The sequence below is a fragment of the Ovis canadensis genome, chromosome 14 (genome assembly GCF_042477335.2).
Source record: "Ovis canadensis isolate MfBH-ARS-UI-01 breed Bighorn chromosome 14, ARS-UI_OviCan_v2, whole genome shotgun sequence".
Lineage (NCBI taxonomy): Eukaryota > Metazoa > Chordata > Mammalia > Artiodactyla > Bovidae > Ovis > Ovis canadensis.
The window spans coordinates 64864236-64876928 of NC_091258.1; positions in this window are offsets into that span (position 1 = coordinate 64864236).

Below are 12693 nucleotides of genomic sequence, written 5' to 3' on the forward strand. Positions count from 1 at the left end.
GCAGTCCACAGGGTCACAAAGAGTCAGAGCCCACTCAGTGGCTGAGCACACTGCACTGGCGCCTTTAAGACAGTGGGGGTTCTGGAGACAATGTGTCTGCCCAGTTACCACCCTAAGCCTACTACTTACTCAGTAGCCATGTGTGGCAGATCCTAGACCTTGGCATCTATCAGGATACTCCGGATTATGCTACAGTAACAAGCAAGTCCCTAAACTCAGTGGTTAAAACAACAAAATTGTATTAGTCTGTTGATGCTGTAGTAATGTTGTGTAACAAACCACGCCCACATTGAGACTTGTGAAGAGAAACATTCTTCTTCCTAAGTGTTTGTAGGTATCTGGGGCGGCTCTGTTTCTGGCTGTGCACTGGTGGGTTTGGCTCCAGTTTGGGAGGGGACTCTAGTTCTCCGTCAGGTTCCAGAGCCTTCTGAGATTGTGACTCCCTGGTTAATGTCCTTCTCATGGCAGCTGAGAGGGGCACAGAACCCAAGTGCACCAAAGGTCCCTGCGGAGGTTTGGGGGTGACCAGGAGACCATCCTGCACACGACCCCAGCATCCCTCCTCTCCAGGGACCCTGGAGTCCTCACCCTGGATCCCTCCTTCCTCAGACCCAGAAGTCTAGGCTTCCCGCTCACAGAGTCCCAAGCATCTTCCACCTCCCTCAAACCCCAAAGACAGACCCACAACAGAATTTCTACCTTTTTATTCACTCCTGCAAAGAACACCACAGCAAACCACCCCTTGATTCCCAGGCTTCATGGTTCCCTACTTCAATGGACACACATGTATCGAGCTTCATGGTTCCCTACTTCAATGGACACACATGTATCGTTATCCAGACAAGGAGGAAATACAGCTAAGCTGATGCCGCTTTTGGACCTCCTCTGCTTCTGCCAGTGGCAACACTGTATTTCTTTACTTGAATTTCCGCCTTCAAGGGCCTGCCAGCCTGCAGGTGCCGCATTGACTCACTCTGAGGTCAGCCAGCGATCCCTCCACTAGGGAGTCTTCAGTCTTTTCTGTTTCGATGCTCCCAGAGACAGATGCCTCCCTACCAACTTGCTGCCTCCAGAGCCTAAAACTCAATCCTTTTAAAAGTCATGATTTAAAATGCAACCATTCCAAAATATTGTCGTGACACCCAATATACAGCTATGTGAATGAGATCAGCACAATGGACAGTGACACAGGAAAACAAAACTGGGTCTTGCTTTCTGAGATTTGATCCAGGCAGGAGGCCCCTTGGAAGGAGGGTAGACGGAATTTGGAACAGAAAAGTGCAGGGTGGAGATGTCAGACAGGGCCAAGCCAGAGATGGTGTCAGAGAGGAGGGCACCCTGAGCCAAGGCAAAGGGTGAGACTAAAGTTTGAGCTCCCTGAGTTCTGGACTTCCAAGAGGGGTTGCAAGTCTATTACTGTGCAGATACAAGTGAGCCTACATGGAATGCTCACGATAACTCTGCAGGTAGATGCCATTTTGGGGCCACTTGTAAAAGGCCACCCCTAATGTCAAAGGGCTGTCTGGCCCTAGGGCAACGCAGATGGAATTCCTATTCCCCAAGAAGGACCAAAGGGTCTCCAGTTCTCTCAGACAGACCCCAGTTCCCTCCTCTCCATGGAGACCTTCCACCAGCCATGAATTAAGAAGCAAGGACCACAGCCCTCTGGGGAGCCAGGAGTTCTGAGACTCCAGAGAACGGTCTTTCCCCCAGTGAAGATTCAAAGCCAACTTTGCATGCAGGCCTATCCCCCAACCCCGGAAACCTACATCTTATCCTTTGTGGCTCAGAAGCCCAGCGATTCCAGTTCCCTGGAGAACCGAGAGCCCCCTCCTTCAGGTCAGAATCCCCAGTGTGAAGGAGACCGCCTTCATCAGCAATCAGGGCATCCACCTCTTCCTCCGCAGGGGCACTAGACACCTATTACATCTAGTTTCTACTCTTGAGAGTCCACGATAGCCCCATTCCAGGAGCCCAAACCCTCAATTCCCTTGAGGAGCTCCATAATGTGATGGTCCCCAGAGAAATCAGGAATCCCGTCCCTAGAACTCTATTTCCCTTCAGGACCCAGGAATCCTAGAGACCAGACGTCACCCACTCCAGGCCCTAGTCAGAGCCCTCATTCCCTTCAAGCTCTCAGGATTCTGACTGGAGGACCCCTTGCTCTGCGATCTCTCAGGCCCAGACATCTCATGCTAGAGTCTGGACCCCGTGCCCTTTCCCTCTCACCGGGTGTTGAGTCTTTGGCCCCTGGCAGAGCCAGGCAGCTGGGACCGTAGGCACACGCGGCAGCCCCGGCCCTCAGCCCAGCTCTCACTGCACGGGCACCTGCAGCGGCAGCACTGCCTCGGCGTCCGCGCGCATCTCGACAACCGCCTGCACCACGATGGCGTGCGCCGCGCGCCGTGGATACTGTGGGATGCCAGCACAACTCTAATCTCCAGCTGCTCCTCGCCAGGCTCCGCCAGCAGGGGGAGCGAGCGAGCAAGAGTGTGCTGGTGGCTGCAAGGATGGTGGAGGGAGGCGGGACCCTGCATGTCACGTGAGCAGCACCTCAGGTGTGCTTTGAGGCCGCTTTGGTGGGTGGGGGTCGCGCAGGCGGATCCAGTTTGCAGTGTCCCAGGACCTGCAGAACTAGCCTCACCGCACGATCTCAGGCTAAGACCAGAATCAGCTGGGGATCACCCCCTCCTCAGGATCTGAGTTTCGGCCCCAAGGGTTCACCTCCAAGCGTCAAAACACCCTCATTTCTGTAACTGCAACCTCTTCCTTTTCCTCCTCCAGCCCTAAGGGTGGCGGCTGCTCCCAGCAGTGGCTTCTGCGTTCTACCCGCGTCTTCTGTCCTCTTTAGTCAATGGTGGTGTTTTAGTCATCAAGTCGGGTCCGATTCTTTGCGACCCCGTGGAATGTAGCCCACCAGGCTCCTCGGTCCGTGGAATTCTCCACGCAAGAATACTGGACCCCACTCAGTGGCTGCCCTTTCCTCCTCCTGGAGATCCTCCCACACCAGGAATCCAACTGGTGTCCCCTGCATTGAAGGCAGATTCTTCACTGACTGAGCCACCTCCTTACTAGTTCTTTATATTAATTCACTGGTAAACTAACTGCTGTGGTTTCAGCCTCCTGGTGGGACCCTGACTGATACAATGGATGGCACTGATGTTGGTGTCTGCCTTGTCAACTGAACCCAGGTGGCACAGAGCTTGATTATCAAAGGGCTCTAGGTGGCGGGAATACTTTGGCCATCAGATGTGAAGAGCTGACTCACTGGGAAAGCTCCTGATGCTGGGAAAGCCTCAGGTAGCTTCAGTAAACCAATCAAAATTTAAGTCAGATTTGATGAACTCCAATCTAAGAAAATGAAATCAACTAATTGTGAACAGCCGCAGTCAGTTCAGTTCAGTCGCTCAGTCGTGTCCGACTCTCTGCGACCCCATGAATCGCAGCACGCCAGGCCTCCCTGTCCATCACCAACTCCCGGAGTTCACTCAGACTCACGTCCATCGAGTCCGTGATGCCATCCAGCCATCTCATCCTCGGTCGTCCCCTTCTCCTCCTGCCCCCAATCCCTCCCAGCATCAGAGTCTTTTCCAGTGAGTCAACTCTTCACATGAGGTGGCCAAAGTACTGGAATTTCAGCTTTAGCATCATTCCTTCCAAAGAAATCCCAGGGCTGATCTCCTTCAGGATAGACTGGTTGGATCTCCTTGCAGTCCAAGGGACTCTCAAGGGCCTTCTCCAATACCACAGTTCAAAAGCATCAATTCTTTGGCACTCAGGTTTCTTCACAGTCCAACTCTCACATCCATACATGACCACAGGAAAAACCATAGCCTTGACTAGACGGACCTTAGTCGGCAAAGTAATGTCTCTGCTTTTTAATATGCTATCTAGGTTGGTCATAACTTTCCTTCCAAGGAGTAAGTATCTTTTAATTTCATGGCTGCAGTCACCATCAGCAGTGATTTTGGAGCCCCTCAAAAATAAAGCCTGACACTGTTTCCACTGTTTCTCCATCTATTTCCCATGAAGTGATGGGACCAGATGCCATGATCTTCGTTTTTTTAATGTTGAGCTTTAAGCCAACTTTTTCACTCCTCTTTCACTTTCATCAAGAGGCTTTTTAGTTCCTCTTCACTTTCTGCCATAAGGGTGGTGTCATCTGCATATCTGAGGTTATTGATATTTCTCCCAGCAATCTTGATTCCAGCTTGTGCTTCTTCCAGTCCAGCGTTTCTCATGAGGTACTCTGCACGTAAGGTAAATAAGCAGGGTGACAATATACAGCCTTGACGTACTCCTGTTCCTATTTGGAAGAAGTCTGTTGTTCCATGTCCAGTTCTAACTGTTGCTTCCTGACCTGCATGTACGTTTCTCAAGAGGCAGGTCAGGTGGTCTGGTATTCCCATCTCTTTCAGAATTTTCCACAGCTTATTGTGATCCACACAGTCAAAGGTTTTGGCATAGTCAATAAAGCAGAAATAGATGTTTTTCTGGAACTCTCTTGCTTTTTCCATGATCCAGTGGATGTTGGCAATTTGATTTCATCTGGTCCCTCTGCCTTTTCTAAAACCAGCTTGAACATCTGGAAGTTCACAGTTCCCGTATTGCTGAAGCCTGGCTTGGAGAATTTTGAGCATTACTTTACTAGCATGTGAGATGAGTGCAACTGTGCGGTAGTTTGAGCATTCTTTGGCATTGCCTTTCTTTGGGATTGGGATGAAAACTGACCTTTTCCAGTCCTGTGGCCACTGCTGAGTTTTCCAAATTTGCTGGCATATTGAGTGCAGCACTTTCACAGCATCATCTTTCAGGATTTGAAAGAGCTCCACTGGAATTCCATCACCTCCACTAGCTTTGTTCGTAGTGATGCTTTCTAAGGCCCACTTGACTTCACATTCCAGGATGTCTGGCTCTAGATGAGTGATCACACCATCGTGATTATCTGGGTCTTGAAGATCTTTTTTGTACAGTTCTTCTGTGTATTCTTGCCACCTCTACTTAATATCTTCGGCTTCTGTTAGATCCATACCATTTCTGTCCTTTATAGAGCCCATCTTTGCATGAAATGTTCCCTTGGTATCTCTAATTTTCTTGAAGAGATCTCTAGTCTTTCCCATTCTGTGAACAGCCTAGTCCCTCGATTTTCCCAAGTTAGAAAATCCTTTAAGCCCCAGGGAGGTGGGGTAGACTGGGAGATTGGGACTGACACGCGTATACTCCTGATACCCTCTCAGGCAGGGACGGCTGATGAGAACCTGCTGTACAGCAGGGGGCGCTGCACTCAGGGCTCTGTGCTGACCTCAATGAGGAGGAAATCCAGGAGTGAGGGGATATGTGTATATGTACAGCTGATTCACCTTGCTGCCCAGTGGAAACTAAGACCATATTGTAAAGGAACTATACCCCAATAAAATTGATTAAGTTAAACGTTCAACGTCAAGCCAATTAAATAATTGCTCCGCTTCCATGTTTTCACCTTGAAATCTTCTGTCCTGGCCTACCGACAAAGCACATCTAATCATTTTTCCGTTTTGGCTGTCTGATTTGAATTGTCTCCTTAAATGAACTCTTCAAACTATAATGTGCCACAGTTTACCTTTTACAACTGATAGGACCTTTATCTTATTATTATTATTATCATTCTTTTTGGTCACACTGCACAGTTTGTGGGATTTTAGTTCCCCAACCAGGGACTGATTGAATCTGGGCTCTAAGCACTGCACCTCGAGTCCCTAGGACCTTTAGAAGAAGAATGTGCGTTCAAGGAAAATCTCATTGGTTAGAATGTACTTTGTAAGGTGGAACAAGCACTGTTTAAAATTCAACGCACTGTTTAAAATTAAAAGATTTGTGGGACTTCCCTGGGGGTACAGTGGCTGGGACTCCGTGCTTCCAATGCAGGGGCCGGGCCCAATCACTGGTCAGTGAACTAGACCCTGCTGGCATGTGCAGCTGCACCTAAGGCCTGGCCCAGTGAAATCAATACATGAGGCCTGGCGATGCCAAGGCTCAGTGAGGGCATGATGCTCACAGACTGCTGAAGGAAATGTAAAGTGGAACAACCACTTTGGAAACCAGTCCATTTCTAATAGGTTAAGCAAATCTGCCTGCATGCTAAGTCAGTTCACTCATCTTCGACTCTCTGTGACCCTATGGACTGTAGCCCACCAGGCTCCTCTGTCCATGGGGCTCTCTAGGCAAGAATACTGGAGTGGGTTGCCATGCCCTCCTCCAGGGCATCTTCCTAACCCAGGGATCGAACCCGCCTCTCCTGCGTCTCCTGCCTTGCAGGCAGATTCTTTACCATTAGCTAACAGGCAAGGCCTAGATCTAACTGAAGACCCTGCAATTTGACTCTTTTAGACAGTTACCCCAAAGAGAGCTCTATACAGGGGCTTGTACAAGAAGGTTCACAGCAGCTGTGTTCGTAATAGTCAAAAAGTGGTGGGGAGTTCCCTGGCGGTCTAGTGGTGAGGGCTTTTCACTTTCACTGCTGGGGTCTGGGTTCAGTCCCTGTTTGGAGAACTAAGATCCTGAAAGCTGTGAGGTGTGGACAGAAACAGCCACCAAAACGTGGCAACAGTCCAGGGGCCCGTCAACAAGAGAATGGAGGAACACGTCGAGATCTCTGCTTCCGGTGAAGCTTCTCAGCAACAAAGTGGAACAGACCGCTAACACACATGCAATATGTTAGACCGCGTGTTCCCGGCTCCACCAGGCTCTGCTGGACGGGCTTCCAACCTGGCACCACAAGCTCTCCTTGATGGCGCTATGACAAATTGCCTATCTGTCTCCCCTGCCTGCAATCACATACGACTCTGTGGATGCTCCCTGAGGGTGGGCCTGGTTTGGTTTTGTTCACTAGTGGTTCCTGAGGTTGAGCCCAGCTCTGCTCCATACTAGCTTTAGCACCTTGTGGGCTCAACTTTTGGAGCCTCAGTTTCCTCATCTGTAAATTGGGGATGCTAACCCTATGTATTTATGCACATAAATACCACGGCTACAGGGCACAGCTCGTGGAGGGCACCCGGTCACTGCCAGTCAGGAGGTCGCTGCTCAATTACTGTGTTGAAAGAAGAAAAGAGCTGGACTCTCCTTATCACAAGGTGGATTAGAATCTTCCTGCCAGTGCAGGGGACAGGGGTTTGATACCTGGTCTGGGGAGATTCCACATGCTACAGAGCAACTCAGCCCATGAGCCCAAACGACTGCACTTGTTCTCTGGAGCCCTTGAGCTGCAACGACTTGGTGCACATGCCAAGCTACTGAAGACCATGTCCCATGCTCTGCACCAAGAGAAGCCCACGCCCTGGGATTGGAGCGTAGCCCCCACTCCCTGCAACTAGAGAAAGCCAATGGAAAGGCAGTGAAGACCCAGCACAGGCAAAAGTAAGTAAAGGGATGACTGTAGGAAGGCTTCTGCCAAAGCGTCTGCTTCTGTCGGACGTAAAGGCACAGAAGGCCACGTGGGGGTGGAAGGCAGTTACAGGGGCCGAAGCACTCTGTGGCTCTTTCTCTAAATTTATTTACTTGGCTGTCTTGGATCTCAGTTGCAACACTCGGGATCTTTGTTGCAGGATCTTTCATTTGGGTGACTGGGCTTAGTTGATCCCAGGCATGTGGGATATTATTTCCCTGACCAGGGATCAAATCCATGTCCCCTGCATTGCAAGAAGGATTCTTAACCACTGGACCACCTGGAAAATTCCCTAGGACTCTTTTATTTGGCTCACAGAATGACAAGTGACTGTGACCCCCAAAGGTTCCTAGTCCGCCACCCCACACAGCCAGGAACATCCGATGACCCTATCTGCAATGTCACCTCCCAGCCGGGAGGTGGCCTGGAGACTCTGCTGGCACACTGCTACAGACAAGAAGGTCCCCACAGCCGAGGAAGGAGCCTGGGCTTGTGAGGAGACCAGCCCGAGTTCAAATCTAGCCCTGCCAGTGCCAAGCTGTGCAGCCCTGGGTGACATAAAACCTCTCTGAGCGGCAGTTTCCTCATGAGCGAAGGTGGGGCTCCGCACTTCTGAAAGGAGCTGACGGGACGCAGAATGCTAACCATCGCAACGCACAGCCACTGTGGTGCCCAAGTGTAAACAGTGCGGCAGACCTGTAACTCCTGTAAGACCGCGACACCTCTGGGAGCCGGGGACTATCTTTATCTCCATTTCACAGGCGAGCCACTGAGACAGGAAGCAGCTGTGCAACTTCCCAGAGGTCACGAGGCTGGGCTAAAGCCAGTGACAGCTGGGCTGCATTCCTTCTAGACGTTCTGGGGGAGAATCGTTCCCTCATCTTGTCTGAGCTTCTAGAGCCCCCTGCCCTCCTGGGCTGCGGCCCCTTCCTCCAGCTCCAGAGCCAGCAGCGGCACCGCTCCAGCCTCTGCTTCCATGCCCACAGCTCCTCTCTGGTTCTCCAGTCGCCCTCCTTCCCTGATAAGGAGTCTTGTGATGACACTGCTGCTGCTGCTAAGTTGCTTCAGTCGTGTCAGACTCTGTGCGACCCCAGAGACGGCAGCCCACCAGGCTCCCCCGTCCCTGGGATTCTCCAGGCAAGAACACTGGAATGCGTTGCCATTTCCTTCTCCAATGCATGAAACTGAAAAGTGAAAGTGAATTCGCTCAGTGTCAGACTCTTTGTGACCCCATGGACGGCAGCCTACCAAGCTCCTCCGCCCATGGGATTTTCCAGGCAACAGCACTGGAGTGGGGTGCCATCGCCTTCTCCGTGTGCTGACACTGCTTCCCCCTACATCACCCAGGCCCATCTCCCCTCCTCGAGATCCTTACAGGGACTTCCCTGGTGGCCCAGTGGCTACGACTCCGCCCTCCCAATGGAAGCAGTCAGAGTTCGATCCCTGGTCGGGGAACTAGATCCCACAGTCTGCAGCTAAGAGTCTGCACGCAACAACAAAAGATCCTGCATGCCACAACCAAGACTCAGTGTGGCGAAATACATAAATAAAAATTAATAAGTATTTTTAAAAAATCCTCAAAAGTCGTTTTCTCCATGTAAAGGACACATGTTCAGGTTCTGGGGATGCGGACAACTTTTTTTTGTGTGTGTATGTGGTGGTGGCTCAGTTGTGTCCAACTGTTTACGACCCCATGACTGTAGTCCACCAGCCTCCTCTGTCCATGGGACTTCTGAGGCAAGAGTACTGGATGGGTTGCCATTTCCTCCTCCAGGGGATCTTCCCGACCCAGAGATCGAATCCACTGTCTCCTGCACTGGTACGTGGATTCCTTACTGTTGAGCCACCAGGGAAGCCTGTGACACCTTCAGGGGTCCATTATTCTGTCTACCATGCTTTGCAAGTTCTTCCTCAGACAGGCATCAGTCAATCATCACGACCACATTGGGAGGAAGGCTCAGCAATTCTCCCAGCTTTACAGATGGGGAAACTAAGTCCGAGACAGGAAAATCAATGGTTCACATGTTACACACAGCTAATGACTGGCAGAGTTCAGACCCAACTGCCTGAGTACAAGCCAAGACTGCTTTCTAAGCCCACAGTTTCAATCCTTTGGTAAAATCTCAACATCTTGGAACTTTCCCGGTGGTACAGTGCTTAGGACTCCAAGCTTCTACTGCGGGGGCCCAGGTTGAATCCCTGGATAGGGTACTAAGATCCTACTGCTACAGGGCACGACCTAAAAAGAAAACAAAACTCAACACCTCTGCCTCTCCCACATTATAAAGCATGGGGCCCTTCATCTGGTAGAAGATATACATTCATATTTTAATGACTGTTTCTTATTTCACATATGGGCTCCCTTGTCTTCCTTTTTGATAAACAGAAAATTTCTGATTAAAAACATGGAAACAACCCAAATGTCCATATGAATGGATAAATATTTTATGATATTTATACTACAATGGAATGGTGAAAGTGTTAGTTGCTCAGACCTGTCCAACTCTCAGACCGCATGGACTGTAGCCAACCAGGCTCCTCTGTCCCTGGAATTCTCCCAACAACAATGCTGGAGTGGGTTGCCAATCCATTCTCCAGGGGATCTTCCAGACCTAGGGACAGAACCCAGGTCTCTCCCATTGCAGGCACATCCTTTCCCATCTGAGGCAATGGAACAGTACTCAGCTGTAAAAAGGGATGAAAGACTGATTCAACTTTCAATGTGGAGGAACCCTGAAAACCCGACGCTAGGTGAAAGGAGCCAGACACAAAAGGCGGCATATTGTATGATCTTGAGTGAAGTCGCTCAGTCGTGTCCGACTCTTTGTGACTCCGTGGACTGTAGCCTACCAGGCTTCTCCGTCCATGGGATTTTCCAGGCAAGGGTACTGGAGTGGGTTGCCATTTCCTTCTCCAGGGGATCTTCCTGACCCAGGAATCGAACCCGGGTCTCCTGCATTGCAGGCAGGCACTCTACCCTCTGAACCAGCAGGGAAGCTCCTGTATGATCTTATTTACATGAAATGTCCAGGACAGACAAATTCGTAGAGACAAGAAAGTACATCAGTAGTACACACACACACTAGTATACAAAGTAGACCATCAAAAGGAACTACTGTATAGCACAGGGAACTTGTTAGGGTCCACAAGGGGCTCAGAACTTAAAAATGCCCCATTGCGGTGACCTGACACACAAGGGATGAAGTCACCGTGGCCACATTGCCCAGGTAGCATCCTGGTTTTTCCTTAAGGCAATACCCTGTTGTTCCCTGCTGGTGCCAGTTTCTCAAGACTACCTGACTACCTGACCATGAGATCCTCCGACTACAGGATCATAAGACTCCAGTTGCAGGTTACAGATAAACTAAGACACTCCCCCTTCAGGGCACAACTTCCCAACAATAGGGTGTAAGAAGTGTTGGCTGTAAAGGGACAGCACTGGTTTCTCTCTAAAGCCAGTCATTTCTCTCTTCCTATAATAAATCTTACTCTTCCTGAATGCCCAGCTTGCTCTCTTTTTCTCTGTGCTCACCTTACAAAGTATACTCAATATTTTATAATAACCTGTTTGGGCAGAGAATCTGAAAAAGAATACATATAAACACATATAAGGTATACATAAACGAATTACTGCTGTGCACTTGAAATGAACACAACATTGCTGAATCGACTCTACTCCAACATAAAATAAAAATTAAAGGGACTTCCCTGGCAGTCCAGCAGTTAAAACTCTGAGCTTCCACTGGGGTGGGCACAGGTTCGATCCCCCTGGTCAGGCAACTAAGATCCTACATGCCTTTCAGGGCAGCCAAAAAATTTAAATAATACAAAAAGGTTCCACATCCATGAAAGGCAATGATATGAATCATTTGAAAGAATAAGGTAGACCCTGATGCCATAACAATAGACCTCTAAGATAAGGTTACTTGGAAAAAAAGCAAGGGAGAGGACCATGTACATACAATGTACTTTCCAAAGTGGGGTAGGGGTGAATATATATGCTTCCCTGTGGACAGAGTGACTTGAGGAACCCCCTGAGAAGCTGCTCACAGTGACCGCCACTGTGAAGACCTGGGTAGCAGGAAAGGGAGGGGAAAGGCAGGCGGGGACTGAAGCAGGTGCTGGTGATGAGGACATCCTTTTCAGTGTATACTCTCCCTTTCATGCCTTTCTGAGTTAAGCACTATATTCACATAACACTCATTTGAAAAGTAAAGCTAATAAAACCACAGTACTTATCTCCGACAATGGAATCCTATGCAGAAATGAGAATGAACCCTCTAGAGCCACACCCAGCGAGGAAGATGAAACAGAATGAACCTAACACACAACTCCGGCAAAGAACAAACCAGCCCGGGGTGAAAGTACTATATGCCCACTAGATACTGTGTGACTCTGTTTACGTGCAGGCAAAGTTAATCAGAGCTGTTAAAAACCGGGGTTAGGGTTCCCCTTGTAGGGGGCAGCAACAGGAAGGAGCCCAAGGATATGTGGGGGTGGGGGGGAGTGCTCCGTTCCTTGATCTGGTGCAGAGGACGTGGGCTGCGCTTGTGTTGATTCACTGGACTGTGTGCCTGCTGTACACACGTGTCATGTCAGAAGCAGGCAAGAAATTTCAAACACCACGATGGGAAAAAGGGTGAGAAAACACTGAAATGCAGAAATGGAACATGTTCACTTGCTACTGAACAATTCCTCTAAGAACGTACCTCCAGCAGGAGACTAGAGCCACCCCTCTGGCCCAGGAGCGGTTAGCCACTGCCAGCCAGGGAGAAGGTGATGGGTCGGCAATAGAGACTCTCTTGGTCACTGTGAACCAAAAACCTGTGGGGCTTTCACGAGCTGAAACCCAGATGGTAATACACAGATGCTGCGAGATATAATCTGAGGCGAAAAATACAGAGTAGAAGGAAAACCTCCAGATCAGTCTACGTGTCCTGAATTTACCGCTTATCGCTTACTTGAAAAGAACCAAGACTAGATTCAGTGAGTTTGGAGTCACCCTGCACGCCGCTGCTGCTAAGTCGCTTCAGCCCTCTGGCTCCCTCACTCCCCACATTCTGTCTCTTCTTGCTCCCACTGCAGCTACAGTGCACAATTAAACGGGAAGTTCCTGACCATAAAACAGCCCAGCAGGATCATCCAGCAACGCACATGTGAATCCCCCCCTTTACACAAACACCTGCGTGGTGACAGCGCACTACTGCAAACATTACATCACCGGATTTTCCCGATAACCCTGGGCTCAGATCACATTATCCCCAATGGACAGA